Here is a 17922-nt window from a genome sequence, read left to right on the forward strand (position 1 = left end):
TATTATGTGAATGATTAATAACATATTCTGCATTACACCACAGTCCAGGTGGTTCTTCTGCTCCTCCGAAGATTAATAGATATTGTATCTGGATTCTGTAAAGCTTTCTACATATTTAGATCTGGGCATATTTGGACTGCGAAAAGGATGCAGAGTGAGAAGGCTGCAGAAAGAGCACTGAGATAAGGCAATCTGAGCTACTACCAGGCATAGATGAAAATATTTCATGACAAATGCTATCAAATTGCGTTTATCTTGTCAATGCAAATTATTCCTAAGAAATTACGTTAGGGGAGGAAAAGGTGAAATATATTTAAATTAAGATTATAAAAAAAACTGGATTTATCAAAGTCAGGTAACTTCTGTACAGGCACAAAAGCAAAGCTTAGCTGTCATTTCTTAGCTCGTGTACGGCTCTGCTTATGAAGAAAAATTGGACCATATGAGAGCATATGGAAAAAACAGAAGATTAATATTTGAGGAGAAGTACCTCCTACAGGTGGCATTATAATTAACCTTGTGGGTCCTTGGTGCACACTTCCGCTGAGTGTGCATGCGTGCACGCTCTGGATGCGCTACAGGAGCGCGGTTCCTGTCCCAGCACCACCGCGAGCTGTACGACCACCCTCAGCGTCAGCACAGCCCTGTTGGTCTCCTGCCGCAGGGTGAGGCTGCCCCATTGCCCCCAGGCCACCCTTCCCCACGGATGAGCTGCCGGCCGCAGCACTCCGCCACATGGGCCCACGCACCCGAGGCAGCTGGGGGCCGCGCTCCAGCCCGCCGGCCGTGACCGCAGGGCGGCCCCCCTGCTGCAAGGCTGTGCTTAGCGAATGGTATTCTGCACTCCAACAACCCCTTCTTAAATAACCGTTGGGAATTTGCTTTCTAACACCCAGCAACCTCCCACTTTCCTATCACGTGATCCCGGTGCCCCAAGTCTCACAGGTTGGGAGGGGAGAGAGAAGTTGTGTTGAGGTCCTGCTCAGGCTTAATTTCTTGTGTGCTTTGAGTTCCCTCCCTTTGCCAAGGTTCCTGAAGGGCTGGTAGCACCAGGTTTATTATGGGGTTTTGGCACTTGCCTTCCAATACTTGCAACAGGAGCTGGGTGTCTCTGGACTCCTTGGGGTAGGGAAGGCAGCATGCAAATAAAAATGAGGAGTATCTGTACATGCAGAGGGTCATGTATCAGGGACACTGGCATAGCTATCGAGTGAACAACCAGTGCCCATGAACCATGGGCCCATGAAGTGAAGAGAGAAGACAGGGAAAGGCAGGAACGAGCTCTGGCAAACAGCTGTACCCATATTACTACCTGCACCAAATCCATGCCAAACACATGACAAAGAATTTCTGGGTGTAGATGGAGAAATGAGACTGGAGCCACAGCTAGAAGGATAAGCAGATCTTAACTTCTATGAACCACCACAACAGAAATGTATCACCTTTGAAAATGCTGGAAACTTTTGCATAGCTTTAACAAATACAATTTGCAGAAACAGTGCAGTGTTTTAAAATAAATGATGCTTGCGGAGTCACAAGCTATGATTTATCTTTAAGCATATTCACGCAGCGTGCTTTATTAAATTTCAACCTGGGCTCGCTACTATTCAGTTAATGTAGATAATTAATTTGATTATCATTCAATCAGGCTGTTTTGTGACTGCCTGAAACATCCCGATATTGTCGCTACAAATACTTCAGTTAGCTTGTATGAGGAAATTTTATGATTTCTTATAATTTTTTGCTTTTTTGTTTGTTTTATTTTACTTTTATCTTGGTTATCTTTCTTTCTACTAGTGAGTTGTTCCAAATTACGTAGTGTGAGATTACTAATGCCTGCTCTAATGCTTTAATACTTTTTCTGAGCACACAGTCTGTATTCATTCTTAGCTTTGCATGCATCTTCTAGTGACACTAAGTGATATCTTTGCTTTTTTCTTAATGCAGAAAAAAAAGGAACAAGGAAACTATGGGGATCCTGTGTATTACATTGCAGTTATTAATGACTATATATGTATTACTTCACTAAAAAAAAAGAACACTAATTGTAAAAGTCTGTCTGGCTACAGTGTGTAGTATGAAAAGTATTATGCAGTAGTACATTGAATTCTAGTACACTTCTTGTTTGCAGAATTGTAGAATATAAGTACATTAATTTAGAATTAGGTCAGCACACAGGTACCTAAATACAGTGTGAGAAGTTCTGACCTCATTCACTTCTTGCCTCAGAAAAAGTAGGGTTTGTTTTTACTAACATCCATACAATGTACCCTACTATAAAATTTCTGCAGAGTTCTTAAGATGGAGGTAATTTTATGAGGTGTGATATCATCGTTCATTCGAAGCAATCTGTACACTGTGCATCACAGAGGATACCTAGTCCGGCCTCCATTTGGAAGATGCTTACTGTATCTCTAACTAGGAAAGCAAGATTTGTAAGAAAATGTAACAACTACTGTTGGACCAGGTGATATAGGTGAGTAAGCGTTTGGACCCATAACTTTCATTCAACTATATTAGCTGATCTAATAAAGGATATTAATTCTGCTCACAAGACTTGTGGCATGACACCAGTGCTACTCTCTCTTACTATACACTGCACTCTTCTGACGAGTTCATGCAATAACACTGAGATACCTCTGTGGGGAGCCAGTATAGATGTGTCAGGGTTAGGATGGGAAAATAGGGCAGAGCTGCAAAAAATATAAATTAGGAAAACAGAGAAGCTAGGGGTCTTTAAAGTGATGTGGGCCTTTTTCTGCTCAGAGATGAGTTGCTGGCTTTGAATCTAGAGTGTTCAAAATATAGTTTTTCCAGGATATAGTTTTTCCAGGATAGAAATTCCATCTTGCACTTCGAATAATAGCCTAGCATGGATTGTTGACTTCACTTATGAAAAAAGGTCTCTAAAATTTTATTCAGCATTGCTTCAAGTATTCAGGTGTATTTCTTCACAAGTTATGAGAGTCCATTCCCACTGGATGCAAGTAAAACCAATAATTTCATAGAAATGATTGGTAGACTGCAAGGGAAAAAAAGACCTTTCTAGACTTTTTCTAGTCTGCCTAAATGAGATACATAGATAGGTAGATAGATACCCTATTTCGTATGTTTTACCAGCACAGCTAACCTATTGCAATTCAGACCAATGGGCAATATTTTCCTCAGAAGGATAAAAGTGGAAGCCTGTAGCAATCGTGCTTCTCCTTCTCAGTGCCCTTTGCCTCTTCCCTGCTCTGGATTGAGAATGTCATGAAAAGGTTATGAGGAAAGGCTGTTACAAAGGAAGTACAGAGACTTCAGTCACTGTTGCTGCCGGTCTTTGAACGTAAAATATTTGCTAATAAAGGTAGGATTGAAAATAATCAAACCCATCTTAAGCATCAGGCCTGAATCTAACTGCACTCAGCTTGATGGGTATTTTAGCACTGAATTCCTTCGGAATATTAGGCCCATCCAATATATAAAGAAAAGGGTAGATAATATCATCGGATCCTGGAGGAAAATTAGCTACCTTAGATCCTACAATACTATTATTATTTAATATTTTTATTAAGCACTTAGCATCCCCCAAAGCATACTGGGCCCGATGATGATAAACTGTAGAAATATGTAGGAAGATCCAACACCTGTAGCAGAGAGCTGCCAGCTGTAGGTCCTTGTAGACAGCTTGTGCAAAAAATTGTGAGCTTCTTTTTTCTCCTCATATTTGACCTGGCCAGCAAATTGTCAGAGATCCTTTTGTTAGGATCCATCATGTGTCACTGGAGGTAGATGTGGTACATTCTTTCTTTTTTCCCTATGCTCAATATCCCAAGTATAGAGTAGACAGAATGTAGTATGTTTTTTTTGTCCCCAGACTTTTTTTACACAACTGACATTAAATTTTGTTTAAATTGGCATTATTGTGCATTATATTATTTTGTTTTTAGTAAAGACATAGGAAGTGTGTTTAGCAAATAGCAGTAGTAGTATTTAAAATAGTATTTAAGTAACACTGCTTTTGAATTGCAGTAGAAGGCACATTCTTATTTGTGTAGCTGCACTTAGTTATTCATTGCAGTGCTGCGTTATTGTTATTAAATTTGGCTACATTCAGAATGCTATGGGTGCTGGAGGGACAAACAAAAAAAGCAAGGCTGATATTCTTACGAGCTTAGAACCTAAGTGGATATTATCTTTGGACAAGGAATATATGGGAAACAAAACAGTTAAGGCAGCGGTAGGTCATGGTAATGGTATTGTAATATTGGTAATGTACTTCTTGATAACATAATGGGTTTTTCTTGAAGACAGGCAGCAGAGAATAAATAGAATATGCTTAGTTGCCCATTAACCTCAGTGTTATTAGATGCCAGTGAACAAAAAGAGGAAGCGAGCCTTCAGGAGTTACTGACTGTGAACTAGAGGATCATCTTAAGGAAGGCATTTTGTTTGCGGACCATGGAGACAGCTGAGGGAAACAGAACACGTGAGGCCCAAGTCTAGCAGGAGAAATAGTCTGGAGCGGTGCAGGCACAGAAAATGGGAACTTATAGAGGTAAACAGAACACTTTAGGATCTGTAAGGCAAAATTAGATTCTTGTTCCCAATATGACTCGAGTGTTGGTATCTTTGCTTAGCGAAATATGTTCAGTGAGTCCAAAATACTTGATTTGGGGGCTACATTATAGATAAATTTTAAAGAAAAATACAGGATGTGGCTAGTCGTCCTGATTGCTAAAAGCAGCCTCTTAAAATTTTGCTTGTTAATGCAGAATTAATGGACATGCGTATATCTTTCTAGGATACTTTGAACTACATTGAAAGACAGATGTTTTATTAATCTAATTCTGGTTAGACTACTTTGAAAAAAGTTGTAAAGGAAAAACTTAAATATTTTACTGAGATTATAATAATTTACCCAAGTAGCATTAGAAAAACAATAGATAATGGTGACAAAACACCATGGAATATTTTAGGCAGAAGAGATCAGACTCACACAAATACTGCATGAAATCATTAGGAACTGCACAGGTAAAATAAATTCCTGTCTCTTAGATGCTGAGGGCTATCCTATGATGAGATGTGATAGCTTTCCTGGAATTTATTTCGTATAACTTTCAAGTAAGAAAGAGACAGAGAAATGGCCAGTTCCAAAACTTAGAAACAAGTTGCTCCAGGCGCCATGCAATTAAGAAAGTCTCAAGTCCTATAGATTTTTTTCTACACTCATACCTGCCTGTCCCTCTTCTGCAGTAGCACTACTGTCTCTATTCTGGCTACTGTAATCTCGGCTATCCCCACACCACGTCTCGTTTACCACCCCCATGCCCCGTCAGCTTCCACACAACACTCCAGACTTTTTCAAGGTCCCCAGGGATGTGCTGAGTGACAAGACCCAAGCTAACCACATGCTAGTCAGCCAGCCGCGTCCGCAGGCAGCCTGGTGTGGGCCAAGTCCAAAAACACAGATAGCCACAGACCTTGCTATAGGTTTTCTTTCAATGGGACATTCCTTTGGATCTCTCTTTTCTTAGTCACTATAATATGTGTGGGACCTTAATTTTTTCTGGTACTGTCAGCTCTCTGCTAAAGGTAACTGAAATAAGCCAACAGGTTTCAAACTTATTATGGGCAGCCTGGACAGAGAGACCTGTACAGAGTCCTGTCCTAAGGAAAGGGCTATGGGTGCACAGGTTTCCAGGGCCCCAACTTTGAAAGCGCCCCAGAGACACACCAGTCAGTGCTAGAATTGTGCTTTATGATGTAGATGACCCGATATTATATAGTCCTATGTAGATGATCTAATTCCAGATCTCATATGGGCAGCCTTTCAGGGGGATAGCTTTTTCTGTATTTTTGTGGCAGCAGGCTGCTTTTACAGATGCTCAGCACCCCAGACTGCTGCATGTCCAGAAATTGTCTGCTGTTCACCTGCAGATAAGTCAGACGTGGGCTGCAATTCTGATGTATAGACTGCTTCTGCACAGAGGCTCTACCTCACGTGGGGAATGTCTGCTCAGACCCTGCTCCCCATGCACTGGAGGGCCATTATGCTCGTGTAACATGTATTTATCCAGAACTGTTGAGGTCCTCCGTCAGTGTTGTCCTTCAACATTTATTCAGTGGCTCTGCAGACAGACAGTGATGATAAAATTGTATTGTTTCTTTATGAGACTGTGCTTAAAATGGTGCCATCACTGAAAGGGCTTATATTCCCAGAAGGATGAAAGAGCAGAGATACTTTAGCAAGGCAGGATAAACCCTGCCTAAATGGCAGGTGAATATTCCTCTTCTTTCAAAAAGCAGGTAAAATGAAATGAATTTGGGACTGTCCAGTTTAAAAATGAATGTGATGCAAGTCTTTCATATGCAGTAAAACTGAGACAAAAGTCTGGCTCTGTCCTTCACTAGCAGCCCATCCTCTGGCACTCTCTTTGTTCAGTTAAGGACATGCTTAAGAAAAGATACATGTTTCTGGCTTGGTGAATTTAATGGCACTGAAGTCCATCCCACTGCAGGACAGTAGTTAAGTACTGGCTTAACTTTTAGAAAGTCCGTAAGTACCTGCTGTAATCAACTCCTGAAGCAGATGATCGTCTCAAGTACAAAGACATCTGCATCGGAATGAAAGTGCATTGAACTGTGCATTTCATTATAGCTATTTAGTAGATTTGTTATGCAGTTTACAGGATAATAACTATTATTTAATAATTTATTAATAACTATTGGATAACAATATAATTAATACTTACCTGTAATTAAAGTCTGTGCTGATTATCATTGTGCTATGCATTGATGGTGCTGGAAAAGTTTTTGTAATGAAAGAATATATATGTATTGTCAAAAGCTGAACAGCCCTCTTGTATCTAGTACCTTCTCCAACAACCAGCAAAATACTAAACAGAAAAACAAAACCTCTGCAATGGGCTTGTTCAATTACGAAATACTCTGGTGGAGGTGTGGAAGGAGAAGAAGAAATTCTTTCTAACCCCCTGGTAATTAATTGATAGGCCTGGAGATGAAACCCAAAGTCCCTGACTTGGATTTACTGTTTGTTTAAATAGCAGTTGTTTCTGTGTCCTAGAAATGCTGCAACCCACGTAATGCCCATAATCCAAAAATGACAGAAAATTTTTCAGACTGCTCACCTTAGCCTGTCCCTTTTAGTAACCATCATTTTTCTTCTTTTTACAGACTTGCCTTGCCCCTCAGATAAACAGCCAAGTTTTCTCTCCAGAAAATATAGGGGTGAGTCATTAACTTCTCAGGAGTCTATGACCGAATGCTTATTCACTTCAGTGGGGCTGGGCTCACAATGAGCTAGTGAACAAAGCATGTCCATTTATACACTTAAGCCAAATAATAGTGTATTCAGTTAATCTAATTACCTGTCCAAACAGGGGAAACTAAACAGAAAAGGAAGATCATGGATAAGATTTGGATCTGAGTTATACTGATGAAAATTTCAGAGTAATCAGTAATGCTACTTCATGTTTAGATTTGGCTCTGTGTCCACTTACAGCATTAGTCTGAGTCTTAAAATCTGTAATCAGCAACCTGCAATTAACTGGCTGTGTTTGTACCTTTCTGATTAATCATAACACTCCGTATTATTATTAATGCAAACAATTACCATAAAATATTTCTTCATTAGTTCCAGCTGGTTGACTTTTTTTTTTTCTCTTTCCTACTGGAAAAAATAATTAGCCAGAAATAATACAATTATGAATGTTTTAAATCAGTTCTATTAACTTGCTCTGTCTAATCAGATATGTCTTTCTTAGTCTCCTTTAAGTTTTATCAGAGGAGCTTCTTCTGCACCAGTGCTTCTTCAAGGACTGTTGTGTGAGCTGACTGTCTGCCCCTGGTGAATATGCGACGCACATACCCGTGGGGACAGTGCCATGTAAGGCCTTGACCTTTAATTAAGGATGAGCAAGTTAGCTGGACAGTGCTTGTGTTTGGATTACAGCCAACACTATTAGGCAACCCCAACATGAGATACATCCTCCCATCATGATGTTTCCATCTGGCATCATCAGGCAATACTGCTTTATAAAATGCCAGGGTTACAAACCCAGCATGCAGATGGAGAGAAGAAGCCAGCTGGAAAGACATGTGATTGTCCTTCTCCTTCCCCTTCTTTAGGAATGGACTCTCAAGCCAAATAGCTGGATTTAGCCAGAGACAGGTGCAGAGCTATGGAGTTCTGTTACAGAGACGGGTACTAAGCCCTGAGCTTAGGGCTTTTCTGAAACAGTATTGTAAATTCATATTAAGATGGCAGCATGAAATCATCTTACCACACTGTGCACATTTTCAGAGTGCAGACTCCAGCCAACAAACTTTAGCTTGGTTGCTTTAGATTGAAGTCCTTGCTTTGCCTTGCCTTTCTTTATCTTTTTTCCTCCATAAGACAAAACGGAGTATTCAGTCCATCTATATGAGCAATTAAATTATTTTAGAGATTGCTGGCGTAGGACATAAAGACTTTCACCTTATGACCAGGGGTTCAAACACAGACTATGCAAAGGTCAGGAAGCTGTGGAAGCCTGTGTGATGCGTTTTGTCATTAGTTTTCTCATTAGTGGAGAGTGAACTGAATTCAGCTGGCTGAACTAGCTTCTCACTCACTGTGAGGATGAAGTGTACAGGCACTGTGTAGGAAAGCAGGACCATCTTCTGTAGAGTAAAACAAAACATCAGCCCATAGGACAGACTCCAAGGTCTACTTGCCAGCTTCTTTGTGATACTGGCCAAGTCTGGCTACTCATCAATCCAGAAGGAAAGAGATGAAGGGAGAAGCCTGGTTTATTCTCTGCGAGTGGGAGGGTGACACACATTTGCTTGATGCCTCCTCATGGCACCATTTGGGAAGATTTATTCTGGAGGGCATTCAGCAATTCTTTAGACCAGTTCTGGGGCAGCAGGTATGGACTAGGAAGTATTTTCTGCATAGGTAGGCAAACCCATTTTGTTGTTGCTTTTGTATGCTCCTAGGATTTAAGTAAGGCTGCTTTCTGTGATTGTTTGAGCACCAACAAAAATAGCATTTGATATACAGGAATTAAAGCTCCATTACTGCTCAAGCATCCTTCTGCCTCTTGCATCTTCAATTCCTAAGCAGGCCAAGTCGTAGCTCCATTAATGTCTATAAAACTCAGGGGAGATTTGTGTCTTGAGCCTATGCAATACTTTGGAAGCTTAGGGGCAACTTTTGTTCTCATTAAAATGAAGAAAGTCAGGTTATTTTACATTCATGTTGTGATTGCTTTATTATATCCCTGTACTTTGTTCTTTTAGTCCTCTCACTAGTTAAGTTAGACCTCTCCTGTTAGGAAAATGAGGGACCAAAACGGCAACCCTGGCTTCCCGTGTGTCCCCCCAAAACAAGGTACCAGTTTGATAGAAGGGATCAGAGGGGGAAGATTTAAAAATAAACTGCGTGACGGAAATGAAGTGGGTTAAGGCTTTATTTCTGAGAAAAAAATGCCAAAAATAATATAATCTTTAGTATATATATATATATATATACACTATATAATAGTATAATCTTTACTCATCAGAGTAGTAGAGACATTATTAATGCCAATGACATATTAGGATGGGAAGCGTCTACCTGGAGGCTTGCTGCAGCCAAGCCGAAAATGCAGTTACTTAGGCAATTGCTAGTGGAGAGAGAACTAGAAGTAAGTAGTAATGTTTTCAGTGGAGGCAAATTAGCTCTCCTGATTCTGGAACATGAGAATACCTATTCCAGCTCAGTGCTGTTGTGTTCTGATGCAGAGAGGCAGGGACAGATGCAACAGAGGTAAACCTTTTATCAAGGATAACGTGGGAGATGGCCAGAACAGCCTCTGGGTGTAGTAAGACAGCCAGCATTAACTCTTTGGCCTTCTCCTCAAAACATCTTTGCTTTTTAATTCTAGAAAGAGTCCTTAACACTGAAGTATCCTGCTGGGCCTCCTGGTAAACTGTATTGAAGACCAGCTAAGCTGAACACAAATTAGCCTGCCTTTGTAGCCACGTGGCTCTCTCATTACGTACCGTGCTTTACTTTTTCCTGTCTTAATTCTTTTTTCTTCTCTATCTTTAATCTTATTCATTTCTGACTTGAGGTTTGGTCTTCACCATTTCCTTCTCTTTGACTGTGGCTTTTTCTCAGCTCAGGGATGTGGAGCAGATGGGGGTGGTAATTTCGTCATTTTAACCCCTCTATGCTTCCCATCTCCAAATCCTCTGTTGCTGCTGCTCCCTGTCCCTAAGCTCCGCAGACTGAGCACTGTGTCCTCCCATTTTCTTTTCCTCTCCTGTAAGGGGTTGGTCCCATCTTCCCTGGTGGAAGGGCTCCTAGGCAGTGCCTTCACTCTTGTATAAGCAGTCTTCTTAGGTAATGCTAGGTCTGGGACGATTTGTCCCCTGCCACCTCAGATGGGGGAGGACGGAGGGTAACTTTCCATAGCAAGTCTTGATATGGCATAGAGCTCCCTAAAAGCAGCTTCTCCATCTCAGCCATGCTCATTTATCAGCAAAGATGAAGCTTCTTCCCACCCCATGGGATGGGGTGAGGGGACAGGGATGAATATGAGAACCATTAACTCCAGTGCCTATGAAAAATAACTTCTGCTCCTTTAATTCTTCACTTTATTTTTGTCTTTTCCAAAGCAATGTTAATGGTTTGTTGTTCTTCTCACTGCTCCTGCAGAGACAGTCCCCTCTCCCATTTTGTCTCTGTGGGATCTGCTCCTCCTTGCTGTGGCAGCTTTTTCATTTTGGCTTTCAGCCCAGCTTCTCTACAGAAGACACCTGTAAATGGAGCTTTATTTTGTTATTATTTTAATTTTCTTTGACCTGCTTGTTTTTCTTTTTGCTCCCTGTGTTAGAGTTTTTCTTTTTGCAGCTATTCTTTTAGCATGTTTTTGCTTTTTTGTCTCCCTTGACACATGAAGCAACCAGAAAACATCCTGTGACTTACAGTGGGTTTTAAACACTTGAAGACATGTTTTGTTTTGTTTTGTTTTGAAAAAAAGACAATTTCTTTTGAATTTTCTTCTTTCTGCATGGGAAAAAAAATCATAAAATACCTCTCCACCTCCTCTTTATCCTCAGGAGGATTTCTGCCCATTTAGTTTCTTCCTCTCCCTTAATTCTCTCCTTCTTCTGGACATGAGATCCAGCCAGTTTATCTCAAACCATACTACAGAAAGGAGATGGGAAACAGTGCAGCTTTGCCAGTTATAAGGGCTCTTTTAATCATTACCAAAAAGTGACACAGAAAAGAATCAAGTTTCAGAGCTTGATTCTCTGCTGCTTTGCACTCCTGTACAGTCCCTGATATCAGAAATGAAAATGGTCTTGAGTGCTTTTTCTTCACTGGATTTTTGCACTACTTTAAACTACTGACCAAGCCTGAGGGCACCAGAAAAATAGACCAGAACCCTTTAAGTACCTTTCAGAGCAGATGTGTCTGGTTACAGCTTGTCTTCTTGCCCTCTTCACTTTCACAGATGTCTTTCCTGAACCTCCAGGCATCTCCACAGCTAAGTCTTTGCTATTCCCTGTGAACGTGCTACCATTGCTATTGCTTTTTGCTACATCATTCCCTGAAGTCTGTTTATGGAAGAAAATTCTCCTATCAGGTGAGCATAAGTGGTCTTACTAATTTCTGTACTGCCTGAGCATCAGGCAATGTAGATCAGAGAGGAAAATATTTTGTTCTCAATGCCAGCCTAGAGTTATTTTCTTAATTCTGCCTCTGATTTAGGTAAAAGGCTGTCTACTTATGCTTTTTGCTGCCCTTCCCCCTTCTCTTTTTCCCACTTTTAGGAGCATCCTTTATTATGAAAGAGACTTGTATCAGCAATGTAATTCCTTCAGCAAACTCACTCAGCTAATTTCAAGAGTCTGTTGGTGCTGTTTTATTCTTGTCATGTCAGATGCAGTAATCCAGTTTGCTTTCACGATTAGATTAGGAAAGACGTGAAATACCTGCATTTGCAAAATTAGTGTGGATATTTACCAGTTGGCAGCTTGTTCTCCTACTTCCTCCCCACCTCACAGCTGGAAGCCCTTAATCCACTGCTCAGATGTGTAAGTTGATGCCACACTGTGAATCAAGGAAATGTCTTTCTGCATTGTTAATTTCCATGGCATGATCTCACCTCCTGTTGTCTCTGTAGATACATGCCATAGTATAACCTGATGAGATGTACTCTGCGCTGTAATAGGCAGCAGGGAGTCAATGCGCTGATGATGCCTCCCAGCAGCCTGTCTTGAGAAAGCCTTGCAAGAGGAAAGAAAAAGGCAGGTCGGCTCACCTAGCCCCCATGAAGAGGCGTGCAAAGCCAGCACTACCTCTGGTGAGGTATATGTTGTTAAGGGCCCGAGGCTCCCTAGGGAAAGTAATTGTCAGAGACCACTTTTACTTTCAAAATGTTCCTCTTTTAATGTGTCCCCAGTACCTGCAGCACAGTGAATAGATGCAGAGCAAAGGGCATGATCTGAGAGCCGGCTGTCACTACTGCTTGCCAAGAGCCTTCCTCTTCAGCAGTGAACGTTAACTGAGTGCTTGAGACGATGGTTTGGAGGCTCAAAAGCAGTCTACTGCCAGCGCTGAAACTCCATCTGGGTTTAAATCGACTCTTTTTTCTTTTTCGATAAACAAGGCTCCGTGAAATTTACTGTGTGTGGTCCCTCAGCTGAAACCTTAAAGATAAAAGTTCTCCCCACTGTATAAGTTGATTTTTTTTTCACTGTTAAAATGTAGATGCCTTTCTACTTTAAAGCACTTCTGTAGGAACACATGCAATAGAAAGGAGCATGCCCATCCATAAAACTGCACCTTATACCAAGAGTTAATTCCTGTAGTTTCATTCGTTGCCCCTGTTTCCCTCATACATATCCTCTCCTTCATCCACACCCCAAAGTCCTTCTAACTCAAATTCAGATCTCTTTCAGCATGCTCCTCTGTGGCTAGAATCCAAAACCAAGAACAAAAGATAAAGGCATGCCCCACACCCAGACCGCAGTTTTGTCTGCAGTCAGCAAAGGATGAATACATGGGCCATGCAGAATTAGCCAAGGGCTCCTGAGGTGTACGCTCTTCAGCACCAGCCAGGGACATGTATTTCTAAGGCAATAAGTCCCTTGTGAAAAAAACCTTGCTAGTATCTCTTTTATGTTTAATTCATTGGGATGCTTCTCTGAGCCCCATGCAGTATTGTGACAATATCATCCCAGAGTTGCAAACCTGTACACTGCTCTGCCAAGGAAATGTTTTCCAAATATGCTGAAAGCTGCCAACCAGCTGTTTGTGCAGCTTAGTAAATTCTAGGTAATTTTCTTCTTAGAAAAATAGAAAGAGAGTAGGGGAAAACAGTAAAGATAATCTGTGATTCCCCAGAGGTGACCTAGAATCATCTCTTGATGCATCAGGGGATGCTGTTCCTGCTTCCGCCTGCAAAGCCATGTCCATGCTGCTGCTGCCCCGTGGCATCCTTGCCCTTTGCCCCAGACCCTGCCATCTCAGTAGCTACTCACCCTCTCGCGGCTTCCTTCAGTCATGTCTCTCCTGTATGCAGACTACACTTTTCCAGGGATCAGGCAGGTCCTCTCTCTGACTGCCAGAAGCTTCCCTCCTGTGTTTCCCCTTGCCGCTGCCCCCGGATTGGGTGCCCCGAGAGATGCGCTTCCAGCCTGCCTGTGGCTGGACAGGAGTTGGAGGCAGCCTGCCGCATCACTTCAGGAGTGGTGCTGGTGAAGCAAGGCAGCGTTTCCTGAGGGCAGGCTTTTCTACACTGAAAATTCATCTAGCCAGATTGGGGCAGTTGGCTGGTATTTCCCAGGGCAAAAGCATCAGTGCTATGGGCAGCCGTACACTGTCATCCGTGCTGTCTCCCCAGTGCATGCCAGCATGGAGGAGACACCAGCTTCGCTGTGCCATGCAGTGGCCTGGCCAGGAGACAGGAGCTGGGTGGGAGCCAAGGTAAGGTAGGTAGATGAGGACTGAAGCTCTCTGGTTTCCATAAATCACCGGGTTGTTCAAAGGATTTAGGATTGGCCTTGATTTGGGTGGCCCAGGGTACTAATGGGGTGAGCCTTGGCACACTGCAACTTTACTTTTAGACAGTGTTGCTCAGAGGGAGCCTCCAGGATGGGAAGTGCATGGGAAAAGGGCCCCCCGCACCATTTGTCAACAAGTTTCTGGAAGTGCTTTGGGTCCCTCCCACCGTGAGGAGAGGCGCTGTGCAGACCTGGTTTTCAGGTCATTTGAAATAGGGCAATTCAGAGACAGAGAAGCCTGGACCAAGTTGTGACTGAGAAGAGAAGGTGAGGGAGTGATGATCTCAACTGAAGTTCAAGCGAAAACAAAAATAAAAGCCTCTCAATTTTCATATAACTGAGTTCACATACAAAAGCACAGCAACAATTTATTTAAAGCGACTCTCTGTTACCTATTAAATTGCAAAAGACTGAATCCTTTGGTATTCATGAAGAAGAATTCATGAATTCCATAACAGTTAACTTTAAAAATGTGGCAATATGCTGAATGCTGATTACTGAGCTGTGTAAAAAGGAAAAAAAAATCAGAGAAATACTTTATTCTGTTATTTTCATTCCAAGTTGATTTCGTTACTTCAGTGGGCACAGTGCTAACAATTGTAACCCTATACTGTTCTTATTAACTCGGTTCTGTGTGTATCTCCTAAGCCACCTTCTCTCTCTACAGTTTGCTCACAGCACTGCAAAAGAGTACACTCTGTTGCTGAGAAAGGATTTTAAGAGCTAAACATAGAAAAAAGCAAGGTGGGAGTGCCAGGCACAAAGTTAGAAGTTAAAGTGTGTTTTTTGGAATTTATCTGTGGTGGTTTGGATTATTCATGCTCCTTCTCCACAACTTGAAATTGAGGGTGTTAAAAACAAGATGTTCAAAACTGATCTGGATGATTTCTCAGAGGGTGCTGTATAAATGTGATAACCATCACCAGTGAGAATAAAGCAAACAGCAGGAAAAAAGTAAGCAGCCTGGTCTTTAGTGAATTCACTTTGAGTCTTATGTGTCAGGAACCATTGTACTTATCATCTGAAATCAGACTCCCAGCCTTATCCCTGCTCCCTATCAGCCACTAGACTGCACTGAACAAACTTCTTCTGAAGGATTGTCAGTTTGTAGCCAGTGCAGGCAACGCATCTCTGTCAGGAACAGTAATGCATGTCGACAAGTGCACATTAATTTTAGATTATTCATCCTGACAAGGCTGTTGATTTGGAGGTTTGCTGCAACTGTTGGTTTAAGCAGGCACAGAAGGAAGCTGGAGGCATGAACAAAACCCAAAAGGGGACTTCTGGGGAGGGGAGCTAATATCCTGAAGAAAAGTCTTCCTAAATTTGTCTATAGCTCAGGTTTGAGCTTGGAAAGCTGAAGTGAAATAGAGATGTATTTCAAGGTCTAGCAGCATGGGAGAGGTAACCATGGCAATTTAACCTATTCAGACTGAGACAGGAAGAACCAGGATAGATTTCCTTCTCTCCTTTTATGCAGAAAATACTTCATGTACGATAAGGGATGAAGCAAAAGTTGTCAGCAAATGAATGCAGGAAATTAAATGAAATCCACGAGGCAGAGGGATGTCCTGTGTTGCATGGATCCTGCAGAGGTTCCCCCACTCAGCTGGTCCTCACAGCTCGGGCTGACAAACAGGCTGCTTTAGATATTGCCCTCAGTAAAGTCAGTGATAAAAAGCCCTCTGTCTTGAAAGGAGAAAATATTTCACTTTACATCACCAAGATGAGCTCTGTAAGGGAGTTCTCTCAGATAAGTGTTTGGAGGGATATAGCTCACTGGCCTATGGCTCAGCAAGGTCTTCCTCTCAGGAGGAAAGAAGTGTTCTTCAGCAAATCCACATCTGCTATCTGTTATCCAAAACAGATGCAACTCACCTTCTACTGGACTAGCTATATTCCTGTGCATCCAAGGTAGTCGGACATTTTCAGTTTTTACTATCATGTTAAGTGATGCAAATATATTCATAAGACTTCAGGAGCAACTTCAGGGATCATGGATAATTAAAAAAAAAAAAGACTGACACAGAAGCTGATAAGATTCTTGACTGCTATTCACATTCCTTAATGTTTACCTCTATGAGTTGTTACTCTGAAACTAGTAAAGCTGTTTAAGTGAATAAATTCTGGCTGGAATATTCAAGGGACATATAATCTGTCACGGAATAAAATTGTCTGCCCTCCTCATGGGCAAGAATCTATACAAGCGGAGTCAAAGAGATGACTCGTGGGAGATGCTGTGTATTCATGGTTCTACTATGATTTTTGAGATGTGGGAAAATACAGAGGGTGAGATAGCATCTGTGTGTCTTACTCTTCAAGTGATGTGGAATTTCACAGCTGCTTCTGAAATGTAAAATGAGGCAGGAGGATGACCAGGGCCTTGATTCTGTACCTACTATCATCAGGCATCACCATTTGTTTTTCTCTGAAGAATACATTTTTAATGCACATTGCACAACAACAGGCAACACTTCTGTAACATTATTGTTTGATAACCACATCTTAATAGTCTTCAGAATCATGTGGTCAGACAATAGCTCTTTTCATGCATAAATTTTTCTATTATTAAAATAAATTCCTGAATAAAAAAATTTTCTGTGCGATTTCCACTCAGAGAGGACAAAGAACTAAAATTACCATCCTCTTTGAAACTTTAACAGCAGGAAGGTTCAGTTCCAGAGGTCTAAGTGTGTAACATTCTCCTTAAAGAATGGCTTAGCCCGTAGGTTGCTAGTATATAGAGTGATGGCTATTTTGGTAACTATGGATCTGAACATTCCAGATGTTTTAAGTCTTCATGATGCAAACAAGACTTCAGACCCAGCTTTCATTCATTCTTATAAAAGTACTGTCTTCTTATACGAGGAGTGGCGGGGGAGATTGTTGAAGTGGTGTATGATTTTGCTGCTACGGTTAGTTAACGTTGATGCTCTGAAGCCTAACAGAAATGACAACCAGGCTTGAAGAGACTGATCCTTCTGTAACTTTGGATGCGAGTATCAAAACTCACAATGGTGGCAGCATAGCTCTTGGCTAATGATTACAGGGTGTTTTCCCAAATGCTGTGCTGTTGTCTGTAATCCTCACCTGGAGCACCCTTGCTATTTGTGCTCTGGTTATCCCTGTAGCAGAAACAATGCCAGGCAGTTAGGTGGAGAAAAGGACGATTTCACAGTTAAAATCGTTAAGCAATAAATGTCTCCCCCTGGCTGTGAAATCAATATTGGAAGCAGAATGTAAACTGGTTGATGAATTTTGAACCTGAGCCAGCCTGTTGCAAGAGTCATGAAGGAAGTCTTAGATTTCAAGTGTCTGTCGGCTGCCATTGGGAGACATCAGCAGCTTACAGTCGCATGCAGCTGAATGCTGAATGAGGGCAAGAAGCATTTCCAGCCATGTGGACTTCCACAACACCACACAGAGTAAAGCGAGTGCAGCTTTCTGAACAGAGGATGAGCGACCCAAGTGAGTAATTGGCTAAATAGCATCAAATCTGGCAATATTCAGTCGTCTGAATTCAGGTGAAAAACGTAGGCTGAGTTACTGAACCTGCTGGTGCTCACAGCAGTAGTGCTAAGCTGGGAGCCATAACATGCTTTTCCTCATGCCAGGCTTACCAGCCAGCTGCAACGCGATGCAGTGATGGGTCCGAGGCAGAGGGCCCTAATCTACCCTGACTTCTTATGCCTAGGGAAATGCCTATGTCAGCATGTGATTTCTTTTCCCTGTGCAAATTTGCCCCACTACTTTATTTCCTTTTTACAAGCAAAATTTTGTATCCTACTGTTCCTTCCCTTTCCTTCCCCTCCTGTGTGCCCCGGTGGGCATCCTGCATGCACTAGTATAGCTGGGAGGTGACCAGAGACCATGCCA

General features: G+C 41.8%; 1 protein-coding gene across 3 annotated transcripts in view; it reads left to right on the plus strand.

Annotated features, from left to right (window-relative positions):
* CDH20 (cadherin 20) overlaps window positions 1-17922 on the plus strand; it is a 119606-nt gene that overhangs the window by 18160 nt on the left and 83524 nt on the right. Inside the window, exon 2 of one of the 3 annotated variants that reach the window (XM_026115648.2) lies at window positions 7180-7233. The exons of 1 other annotated variant lie outside the window; for it this stretch is intronic. The gene's annotated coding sequence lies outside the window, so the exon portion shown is untranslated. Of the gene's footprint in view, window positions 1-7179; window positions 7234-11498; window positions 11625-17922 lie in introns of those variants that run through there. One more of the 3 variants, XM_026115649.2, reaches the window with a different exon arrangement.

The sequence above is a fragment of the Dromaius novaehollandiae genome, chromosome 2, assembly GCF_036370855.1.
Source record: "Dromaius novaehollandiae isolate bDroNov1 chromosome 2, bDroNov1.hap1, whole genome shotgun sequence".
NCBI lineage: Eukaryota > Metazoa > Chordata > Aves > Casuariiformes > Dromaiidae > Dromaius > Dromaius novaehollandiae.